This window comes from Odocoileus virginianus, chromosome 2, assembly GCF_023699985.2.
Source record: "Odocoileus virginianus isolate 20LAN1187 ecotype Illinois chromosome 2, Ovbor_1.2, whole genome shotgun sequence".
Classification (NCBI taxonomy): Eukaryota; Metazoa; Chordata; class Mammalia; order Artiodactyla; family Cervidae; genus Odocoileus; species Odocoileus virginianus.
Genome location: NC_069675.1, coordinates 65,888,694 through 65,900,763, shown reverse-complemented (window position 1 = coordinate 65,900,763; position 12,070 = coordinate 65,888,694). Strand labels below are relative to the sequence as shown.

Below are 12,070 nucleotides of genomic sequence, written 5' to 3'. Positions count from 1 at the left end.
AATTCCACTTAAGTACTAAAGCCATTTCCATTTTTTTTCCTCTCCCTAGCCAAAAACAATCACCAGTTTTTCTCTTTCCTTAGGGACTAATAGATTATTTTAATCTCTTTTTTGGAAATGTCATGTTTAAAGAGAATAAACTATTCTTAAGGAAGTAGATATGGTCCCAGAAGGACAAAAATTTGAAGGATATGAATTAATAGTTCAGTAATTTCTTATTTCATGCCATACTTGTGGTAATTTAGACCAGAAACTGGTCTGTGCTGATAAGATACTTGAAAGGACCTGATTCCCTCACGTTCATCTAATAAATAGTAATGAATACCCTTTGGTTCCAAGCATTATACTAGGTGCCATTGTTTTCTGAACTTACCTAATCTATCATTTTAAAATTCCTAGAAATGTTTACTTTCCATAGTTAGAAATGCAGTGTGTTCCTTGAGTGGTGGATAACTATGGATTTTTCAGCATTGCTTAATTGCCCTTCACTCCTTAATGTGAAGAAGGGGTAAGGAACAGATGAAAATGTATTCAAACCTGTTGTTCACATATGAGTGTATGAAGCGCCCACTAAACTCCCTGACAGCCTCATCCATTACATTTGTACTTCTTTGGTTTCCTATGTAATATTTTTTATTTGAGTTCTTTGCTCTCTAAACCATGTCCCTGTCAATAGTGTACTGAAACTGTGTAGGATTCTGACAGCAAAGGGCAGGCATTGTCCTCAGGACAGACTGATGAGAAATATTGCCTGTTTGTGCTTTACTTGCCTTCATGCTTATAGTTTTGTCTTTGTCACATAACAGTATTATAGTGTCAGTATAGTCAGACTGTTTAACTCATTATTGAACCTGGAGATTTTCACAGAAACTAAATGCCTGTGGCTGGCAATTTGTTATGTAAATAAATATCAAAACATCTCTAATCAATAACATTCAGGTAACAAAAGACATATTAATACATCTCTGTTCAATAATACATTAAATGTCAACTGACTTTCCCTCGAGCAAACATCTCCATAGAACTAGCAGAAAGCTGCAAGACATTTTACGACATAGTGCCAAAATTTGTATAGTAGCCTATCCACAGTACCTTACTGGTAGAAGCTGTCACTGTCCTCAGAGTCTAGGGGAGGGAGCATACACATCACCTCTTGATGGCAGAAATGTCAGAGATTTTTCAGGGTTTTAAAAACTGCCACATTCATCAAGAATGATAATGTCTTGTTTATCATTCCTTATTCTACATAAATATATTAACAGAATATTAATAGTATGTGAATGAGCTTGAAAATGTATGTGAAATCAACAAGTTACATTGAGAAAAATACAAATGAAAAAGAAAAAATTAAAACAGCTTTGTGTTTAATAGATTGAATCCATAATAAAAAGCCTTCCTAGAATGGTTTTTGGAGAACAGTGGCAGCTGCCTGATTTTCCTTATCCTTAAAAAAAATAAAAAAATAAATCATCCAATAACAAGCAGAGGGCATACAACCACATATCACTCATCTCTTCAGCATGATCAGGAGACAGAGAAAGCATTTAGAAGGTATGGTATTAAATAGAGAAATAAAAAGTCTAAAAGAGTTCTCCCATCCATCATTGCAAACCTTTGGGTTCTAAGAGTGAGGAAAGGCTTAAGAGTAAAGGCACTGACAAATTAGAAGAAGCACAGACAAAAGCTTCCCCAGAAAGATTCCAGTCTAATGCTAAATGCCAAAATACCACCTGAACATGGGTCAGGACATAGTAGCTCATAGCACAAGATATAGGGAAGTGATTAGAAAGAGAGTGAGACCTGAAGATGCCTCAGAGAAGCATTGCTTCTGAGGGAGAATCAGATATATAGAGATGGGGTAAACTTCCCTTAAAAGTGTGACAGTGAAGGAAAAGGAAATTGAAGATCTGGCAGGAATAAAAAGAGAAGCATGAAATAAAAATCTTTGCTCACTCCATGCAAATTATGCACCCAAACTCCATAACCATAAGTGGTTTTTATATCCATAAAAAAAAAACTTAAGTAGAGGGGAGAACTGAAAAACCAAAAAGTCCAAAAATGTACACCATAACACAGCACTGTAAATTGAATGAATTATTAAATAAGCATTTGACAACTTTGAAAAAAATACTTTTGAGAAATACAGTGAATAGTAATGGACAAGAAAATTAGGAGAAATATGTCAACTGAATTCAAGCAAAAAAAAAAAATTAAAAAGCAAAATCAGAAATAGTGAATTATGAATAGAGTAAAATGACTCAGTGGTGAAAAGCTGGAAGGATGTCCTCAAGATCAGGAAGAAAACAAGGATGTCCACTCTCACCACTTTCTTTTGGCCATGCCATGTGGCTTGTGGGATCTTGGTTCCCTGTCCAGGGATTTGAACCTGGCACTGAAAATGCTGCATCCTAACCACTGGACCTCCATGGGATTCCCATACTCTTGCCACTTCTATTCAACATAGTTTTGGAAGTCCTAGCCATGACAGTCAAATAAATAAAAGGAATCAGAACTGGAAAAGAAGTAGTAAAACTGTCACTCTTTGAAGATGATATGATACTACATAAAGAAAAAAATCCTAAAGATGTTATCAGAAAGCCACTAGAGCTCATCAGTGAATTTGGTAAGGTTGCAGGTTACAAAGTTAACACATAGAAATCTCTTGAATTTCTACATAGAAAGACCAGAAAGAAAAATTAACGAAACAATTCCATTTATCATCATATGAGAAAGAATAAAGTACCCAGAAATAAGCCTATTTAATGAGGCAAAGGATTTGTACTCTGAAAAGTGCAAGATGTTGATGAAAGGAATCAAAGATGACACAAACAGATGGAAAGATATACCATGTTCTTGAACTGGAAGAATCAATATTGTCAAAATGACTGTTGTATCCAAGGTAATCTACAGATTCAGTGCAGTCCCTATGAAATTACCAACGGCATTTATCACAGAACTAGAACAAAAAAGTTGTAGGTTTGTATGGAAATACACAGGACCTCGAATAGCCAAAGCAATCTGAAGAAGAAGAACAGATGGAGGAATCAGGCTTTCTTACCTCAGAATATACTGCAAAGCTACGAAAACAGAAATGTAGATCAGTGGAACAGGATAGAAAGCCTAGAAATAATCCCACACACCTATGGTCAATTAATCAATGACAAAGGACCTAAGACTACACAATGAAGAAAAGACAGCCTCTTTGATAATCAGTGCTGAGAAAACAGAACAGCTACATGTAAAAGAGTGAAGTTAGAACATTCTTTTAACACCATACACAAAAATAAGCTCAAGATGGATTGAAGACCTAAATGTAAGGCCAGACACTATAAAATTCTTATACGAAAATATAGAAAGAACACTCTTTGACATAACTTGCAGCAGTATCTTTTTCAGTCCATCTCCTATTAATGAAAATTTTAAAAAAGAAATGAAACCTCATTAAACTTTTTTTGCATAGCAAAGGGACCCATAAACAAAACAAAAAGACAACCCATAGAATGGGAGAAAATATTTGCAAAGGAAGTCACCAACAAGGGATTAACCTCAAACATAAACAGTTTATGTAGCTCCATGTCAAAATAAAACAACCCAATCAAAAAAAATGGGCAGAAATCTAAACAGACATTTCTCCAAAGAAGACATGTAGATGGTGAAGAGGCACGTGAAAAGATGTTCAGCATCACTAATTATTAGAGAAATGCAAATCAAAACTGCAGTGAGGTATTACTTGACACCTGTCAGAATGGCCATCATCAAAAACTCTACAAACAATAAATGCTGAAGAGACTAGAGAAAAGGGAACCCTTCTATACTGTTGATGGGAATGTAAATTGGTACAACCACTATGGAGAACAGTATAGAGTTCCTTAAAAGAACTAAAAATAGAACTACCATATGATCCAGCAGTTCCACTCCTGGGCATGTATCTAGAGAAAACCATAATCCAAAAAGATACATGCACCCCACTGTTCAATGCAGCACTATATATAATAGCTAAGACATGGAAGCAACCTAAATGTCCATCAACAGAAGAATGAATGAAGAAGAAGTGGTATATAAAATGGACTATTACTCAGATGTAAAAAAGAATGAAATAATGCCATTTACAGCAACATGGATGGGCCCAGAAATTATCATACTCTGAATTACTTCATAGAAATACAAATGTCGTATCAGTTATATGTGGAACCTAATTTTTTTTAAAGATAATATTTATTTACATAATAGAAACAGATATCAAAAACAAACTTATGGTTACCAAAGGGGAAATGTGGGAGGCAGGCCAGAATAAATCAGGAGCTTTGGGTTAACATAAACAAACTATATAAGACAGCCAACAAGGACCTCCTTTAGCACAAAGAACTCTGTTTAATAACCTACATGTTTGTGATAACCTACATGAGAAAAGAATCTGAAAAAGAATGAACATGTGTATAACTGAATCACTTTGCTGCACACCTGAAACTAATAACAACATTATAAATAAACTATACTCCAACAAAATTTTTTTTAAAAAAAGAATGAAAAGGAGGAACAAGAAAAAAAATGTCAGAGGAAGTAGTTGAAATGAAAGACAGTCATAGTTATTCTAACATCTATATAACTGGAGCCTCTAAAGAGTCAATCAAAACAATGTAACTTAAATATTACAAGGGTTATATTTAAAAGTATTACCCAAGAGAAATCTTGGGCATAAAAGATGACTGGAGAGGTACTTCCAGCATGACGGCATGAGGAGCTCTCTATACCCACTTCCCAGTGAAACTGAAAAATCTAAAGTAGCAGTCATTTAAAGTCTCTGGAAATAGTCCTAAAGGCATACAGAAAATGAGGATACTTTTATTCAAGAAAATTTATACCATGATTTGTCAAGAACAACGAGAAGCTGTGTTTTTTGAAAGAAGACACAGTCATTTTCTCCCACCTCCCAGGTCAGCCTGACAGAAACTCTGTCCCATACTGGTGCAGCCAAGAACACAGGGTGACCCACAATCAGAAGTCTGACAACTCTGAGCTTCTCCCTCAGGAGAACCCCACATTTAGCTCCCCAGTTTTAACACTGGCACCTGAGATAGGAGTCTTCAAAACACCTAACTTTGAAAACCAATAGTTTTACATCTGTGAGACTCATATAGGATATATAGGAAACTAATCCTATATAAAATAGGATAGCGAAATAATTTTTAAAGGGCTCTTGCATACTTGTGTTGCTATACTCCCGGATCCAGTGCAAAGGCAGCTGAATGGAAAGCAGTCAGTCTTTCTGTGAAAGAGGGCTTATCTGTGAAAGATTTGCTTGTCTTCCTTGCTGTAGCCAGAGGGGCAGGGTTCAGATAACACACACATCTAAGGGCACACTGTAATCCTCTCCAGAAACCTTGGAGGGTGGGTATATCATTCACCTACCACCTCTGGTCACCAGTGTCTCTGAGAAGGGAGCTTATATACTTGTCTGGCACTCTGACAAGTGTGGCTTGTTACCCAGAGAATACATCCCTTGGGAGTCTGGCTCTTGTAACCAGGGGTTTGTGTTCACGGGGTGGGAGTGGGAACAATGGGATGGTAGCAACCGAAGAAGAGACAGTTCTTAGCTAACCATTGCTCTAGGGCTCAGTGTGGAGGGAGCAGGCAGAAAAACCCATCTCCAAGTCTTCTCCTAAAAGAAGAGAAGTATGTTTGCATAATTTAAAAGCTGCTGTCTGAGGGTGTGACTTCCAATTGGCCTGAATCAAGGTATTGAGATCCTCTCTATTGGCACATCTGTCCTCAATTAGTGGGAGCCACTAAGAATAAAGTAGGTAGGCTGCTTGGACAATCACAGGAGATGAGACAACCAAGAACTAGAGTATGGTTGAATGGTAAGGTTCATCTCCTATACGAGGACACTCCTTCAAGACTGAGAGAGGTAGGTGTTTTATCTAATGCATAAAAATGAACACAGTCAAGGAAAATGAAGAGACAGAGAAATATATTCCAAATGACAGAACAAAATAAAACCTTAGAAAAACACCTAAATGAACTGGAGAGGAGTGATTTACCTGGTGGTAAAGCATTCAAAACAGTAGTCCGAGAGATGCTCATTAAAGCTCAGGAGAACAATACATTGAGAAGTTCAACAGAGATAGAAGATATAAGAAGGAACTCACAGTGCTGGAGAACTCAATAACTGAACTGAAAACATAGGAGTTTAACAGTTTAGATAAAGCAGTAGAAAAGGTCAGTGAACTTGAAGATGGAGCCATACAACTTTTCCAATCAAGGCAGCAAACAGAAAAAATGAAAGATTGAAGATAACTTAAGGGAATTATCCCTGGAGATTCCCATGGACAGCCCTAGCAGGCTACAGTTTATGCGTTTGCAAAGAGTCAGACAACTGAGCAACTAACACTACTACTACTACTACTACTACTACTACTACTACTACTACTATGGGGAAGGAAACAGTTCCAAAGAAGATGAACTTAAAGAGACTCATGTCAAGACACATAATTAAAGTGTTGAAATCGAAAGACATGGAGAGAATTTTAAAAGCATCAAGTGCAAAACATGTTATGTACAAGGGAATTCCCATAAGATCATCAGCTTATTTTTCAGAAGAACCTTTGCAGACCAGAAGGGAGTGACATGCTGTATTCGAAGTGCTGAAATTTAAAAACTGCCAATCAAGAAGACTGTATCTGACAAAGTCATCCTTCAGAATTGAAGGGGAGATAAAGTGTTCCAGATAAGCAAAAGCTCAAGGAGTCCATCACCTCTAGACTGGCCTTACAAAGGAATGTTAAAGGGACTTCTTTAAGCTGAAAAGAAAAGGTGCTAATTAGTACTGGGAAACAATAAATATCCTTGGTAAATATAAATATATAGGGAAATTTAGAATAATGTTGTAAGGGTTGTGAGTTAACCACTTCTAAAGCTAAAATAAATTTTAAGACAGAAGTATTAACAATAATTGTAACTATAACAATTAAGGGATGCAGAAGATAAAATGATATAAATTGTGACCTCAGAAACAAAATATGTAGTAAAAATGCATAGCCTTAGAATGTGTTCCAAATTAAGTTGTTATTAACTTAAAACAATATTATTTTATGTCTCATGGTAACCATAAGGTAAAAATTTATAGTGGATGCACAAATGATCGAGAATAAGGAATCTCAGCCCACCACTACTGAAAATCAAAAAGGAATAGAGCAAGAGAGTAAGAAAGGAACAAAAGAATTCTAAAACAGCCACAAAGCAACCAAATGGCAGTAAGTACATAGCTATCAGTAATTAAAAGACATTCCATGCAAATAGGAATAAAAAGAAAGCTGAGTTAGCTGTGTTTCATATCAGACAAAATAGACTTTAAGACAGTCTTTGATAAAAGACAGGCTTATTATATAATGATGAACAGGTCAGTCCAACAACAGGATATAACATATGTAAATATTTATGGATCCAACATAGGAACACCTAAATGTATAAAAAGATATTAAGAGACCTAAGTGAGAAATAGCAGTACATTAATAATAGAGGACTTTCATCAGTGGGTGGTCATCCAGACAAAATTAAGAAGGAAACACTGACCGTTAAGTCTAGTTGGTCTAATATAATTTAATAGACATATATAAAACATTCCAAATTCTATGGACTGTGCGGTCCATGGGTCACAAAGAGTTGGACACGACTGAGTGACTTTCACATACACACACCATGCAAAAGCAACGAAATACATACTTCTCTCATTTTCCCATGGAATGTTCTCCACAATAGATCACATGTTAGGCTGCAAAACAAGTTTTATTACATTTAAGAAGATTGAAATCACTTCAAGGAAACTTCTTCAATCATAGTGTTATGAAACTAGAAATAAATTATTTGAATTTTCCAGTTATTTTCTTATATGTGGAAATTAAATAATGTATTGCTGAACAACCAATGGGTCAAAGAAGAAATCAAAAGAGAAAGTAAAAAATACCTTGAAACAAGTGGAAATACAACACACCGAAACTTAAGGGATGCATTAAAAGTAACTCTAAGAGGGGAGTTCAATAAATCTATCCTTACACCTCAGGGAATTAGAGAAGAAAAGACCAAATGAAGCCCAAAGTTAGAAGGAAGGAAATGAGACAAGTTAGAAGGCAGGAAAGAAAGAAATGGAAGAGAGACTAAAACGACAACAAAAAAGATCAGTGAAATTAAGTTGGTCTTTTTAAAAGAAAAAATTGACAAAGCTTTAGCTAGACTCACCAAGAAAAAGAAGACACAAATAAATCAGAAATGACAGTGAATACGTACAACTGATAACCCAGAAATACAAGGAATCATGAGAGACTGCTATGAATAATTATTATATGTCAATAAGTTGGACAAGCTAAAAGAAATGGATGAACTCCTAGAAACATATGACTTAGTAAGACTGAGTCATAAAGAAACAGAAAGACTGAACAGAGACACTACTAGTAAGGAGATTGAATCAGTAATCATAAACCCCCCAACAAACAGAAGTCTAGATGACTTCAGTGGTGAATTCCTACCCAATATTTTAAAAAAGTAATGCTAATCCTTCTTAGTCTCTTCCAAAAAATTAGAAGAGAAGGGAACATGTCTGAAGTCATTTTATGAAGCCAGCATTACCTCAATACCAAAACCAAAGCTGCCACAAAAGAAAATTCTAGGCCAGTATCCCCAAGGAACATAGATGTAAAATTCCTGGACAAAATATTAGCAAACCAAATTCAACAATACACTAAAAGGATAATGCATTATGATCAAGTGAGATTTATCCTAGGGATGCAAAAATGATTCGACATCTGCAAATCAATCAATGAGATATACCACACTGGCAAAAGAAAGGATAAAAATTATCTGATCATCTCAATACATGCAATAGAGGGAGGAGCCAAGGTGGCGGAGGAATAGGACGGAGAGACCACTTTCTCTCCTACAAATTCATCGAAAGAACATTTGAATGCTGAGCAAATTTCACAAAACAACTTCTGATCGCTAGCAGAGGACATCAGGCGTCAATACATGCAATAGATGCAATAACAAGAAGAACATTTGTCAAAATTTAACATACATCAGTGATTAAAACTCCCAATATGATGGGTATAGAGGAAATGTATTTCAGTGCATTAAAGGCTATAGATGACAAACCCATAGCTAACATCAGACTTAATAGTAATGAAAACTTCTAAGTTCAGGAATAAGACAAGGATGCCCATACTGTCCATTCTTATTCAACATTATATTGGAAGTTCTAGCCAGAGCAATTAGGCAAAAATTAGATAGATAGCATCCAGATTGGAAAAAAGTAAAACTGTCACTATTTGCAAATACCATATTACATATAGAAAACTGTTAAGACTCCAGCAAAAACTGTTAGGATATGTGAATTCAGTGGGGTTGCACAATACAAAATTAATATACAAAAATCTGTTACATTGCTATGTACTAATAACAAACTAATCAGAAAGAGAAATTAAGAATATAACCCCATTTACAATTCCATCAAAGAGTAAAGTAGGAATAAATTTAACCAAGAAGGTGAAATAGTGAAAATTATACAATATTGATGAAAGAAGTTGAAGAAGACAAATAAATGTAAGGATATTTTATGCTTGTGGATTGAAAGTATAGTTTTCAATTAGAAAAGTTTTCAATTTGAAATTGTTTCAAAAACAATTTCATTGTTTTCTTAGTTGGCATTTTTTGACCGAAATATAACAAACAGTCCTAAAGTTTGTATGAAACTGCAAAGGCTTAGAATAGCCAAACCAATCTTGAGAAAGAAGAACAAAGCCACAGGTATAATATTCCCTGATTTTAGGCTATAGTATAGAACTATAGTAATCAGAACAGTATGGCATTGGTGTATAAACAGACAAATAGATCACTACAACAGAATACAGAGCCCAGAAATAAACCCACACGTATATGGTCAATTAATTTATGACAGAAGAACCAAGAGTATACAATAAAGAAGGGATAGTCTTTTCAATAAAAAGTGTTGTGAAAACTGGACTACTATCTACACCATATACAAAAACTAACTCAAAATGGAATAAGGACTTGAACATAAGGCCTGAAACCTTAAAGGTCCTAGAATAAAAAATAGGTAGCAAGCTCCTTGACATTAGTCTTGGTGATGATTTTTTGGATTTGGTACCAAAAGCAAAGAAAACAAAAGCAAAAATAAGTGGTACTGAAGATCAAACTGAAGCTCTTAAGCACAAGAAAGGAAACCATCAACAAAATAAATAGGCAACCTCTGGAATGGAAGAGAAATATTCGCAAATCATATTATCTGACAAAGGGTCAAAATTCAAAATATATGAAGAACTCATAGAACTCAATAGCAAAATAACAGTTCAATTAAGAAATGGGCACAGGACATAAATAGACATTTTCCCAAAGATGATGTACAGATGACCAACAGGTACATAAAAAGGTGTTCAACAGCCCTAATCATCTGGGAGATGCAAATCAAAAGCCACTAGATACCACATCACACCTGTTAGAATGGCTACAGTCGAAAAACGGAGAAATAATAAGTGTTGGGAGGATGTAGAGAAAAAGGAACCCTGGTGCACTGTGGATGGGAATGTACATTGATACATACATGGTGGGAAACCATACCGAGGTTCTTAAGATTAAAAATGGCACTACCATATGATCCAGCAATTCTGCTTCTGGATATTTATTGGAAGAAATCACACACACTAACTTGAAAAGATATCTGCATTATTGCTGTGTTATTTACAATAACCAAGAGATGGAAACAACTTGTGTTCATTGGTAGATGAATGGATAAAGAAAATGGTAAATATAGACAGTGGCATATATTATTCAGATATATAAAAAGGATATTCTATAATTTGTATCACCTGGATAGACTTTGAGGGCATCATGCTAAGTTAAAAATAAGATAGAAGAGAATTCCATGTGATCTCACTTACATGTGCAGTCCCCCAAAATGAAATAACACAAACCCAGAAAAACCTGAACTGAATATAGAGAATGGATGGTGGTTGTTAGAGGCCAGGATTTAGGAATGGGCAAAATGGGTGAAGTTGGTAAGAAGGCACAAACTTCCAGTCATAACATAAATAAGTTATGGGGATGTAATGTATAGCATGGTGACTGTAGTTAATAATATTCTACTACATATTTGAAAGTTTCTGAGAATAGATGTTAAAACTTCTGGTCTTAAGAAAATAATTTGTAACTATATGTGGTTATAGATGTTAACTTAGACCTACTGTGTCATCATTCCGTGAATATACATATATGGAATCATTTTGTTGTACATCTAAAGCTAATGTGATGCCTGATGTTATTTGTCACTCAAATTTGTCACACAAATATATATATTTGTATATATCTCAGTTTAACAAAAAAGTAACACAGCTTTATTGGGTGATTGTGAAGATTAAATTAAATGCCAGTACACTATTGCTGCTGCCTTTTATTTCTCTAGTTCCTTTTGGGACATCTACACTCTCATCTTTTGCCTTACAGAGATCTGTATCAGACCTCTGATTTTTCCAGTGTCTCACAGACCCACATTCTCTTTCCCTGACCACCTAATTTTTTACTTCCTCTTGTTCTGCAGTGGTATAGTCATTTTTAACGTTGTTAAACTGTCTGTTCTCATTTTGAGCTTGTATGTATTTCATTCTTAGCTATCCCATTTTCTTATCCCAAAAGTTACAAGCTTCTTATAGAGTGTCTTTCATATTGTGGGCCCTTAAAGTATACGTGGACTTGATAGGATTTCCTGAAAAGGCAAACCATTAATGAGAACAGATTTTGGATTGAAGAAGACCCAATTTTAGAACTTTTAAAGTGAATAAGTTAAGCAAGCCAAAAGTGTAGGCAGGAAAAATAAAACAAGAGTGTGTCAGCAAATGGAGTATTAAGGTTGGACTTTGCAGGAGAAAATGAAAAAAAAGAAAAAGAATGGATGTGTCTTACTGGTGAGCTCCAACCTGCTTCAGACTATGCTAGACTTAGCTTGTTGACAATTGCCATGACCTTAGAGTGTATTTAGTGTTGCTATTTATAATCACTTCTAAATAAA

The 12,070-nt window shown here is 35.2% G+C and overlaps 1 protein-coding gene across 3 annotated transcripts in view; it reads left to right on the top strand.

Moving 5' to 3' along the window:
- LCLAT1 (lysocardiolipin acyltransferase 1) overlaps positions 1 to 12,070 on the top strand; it is a 185,045-nt gene that overhangs the window by 80,490 nt on the left and 92,485 nt on the right. The gene's annotated exons all lie outside the window — the stretch shown is intronic.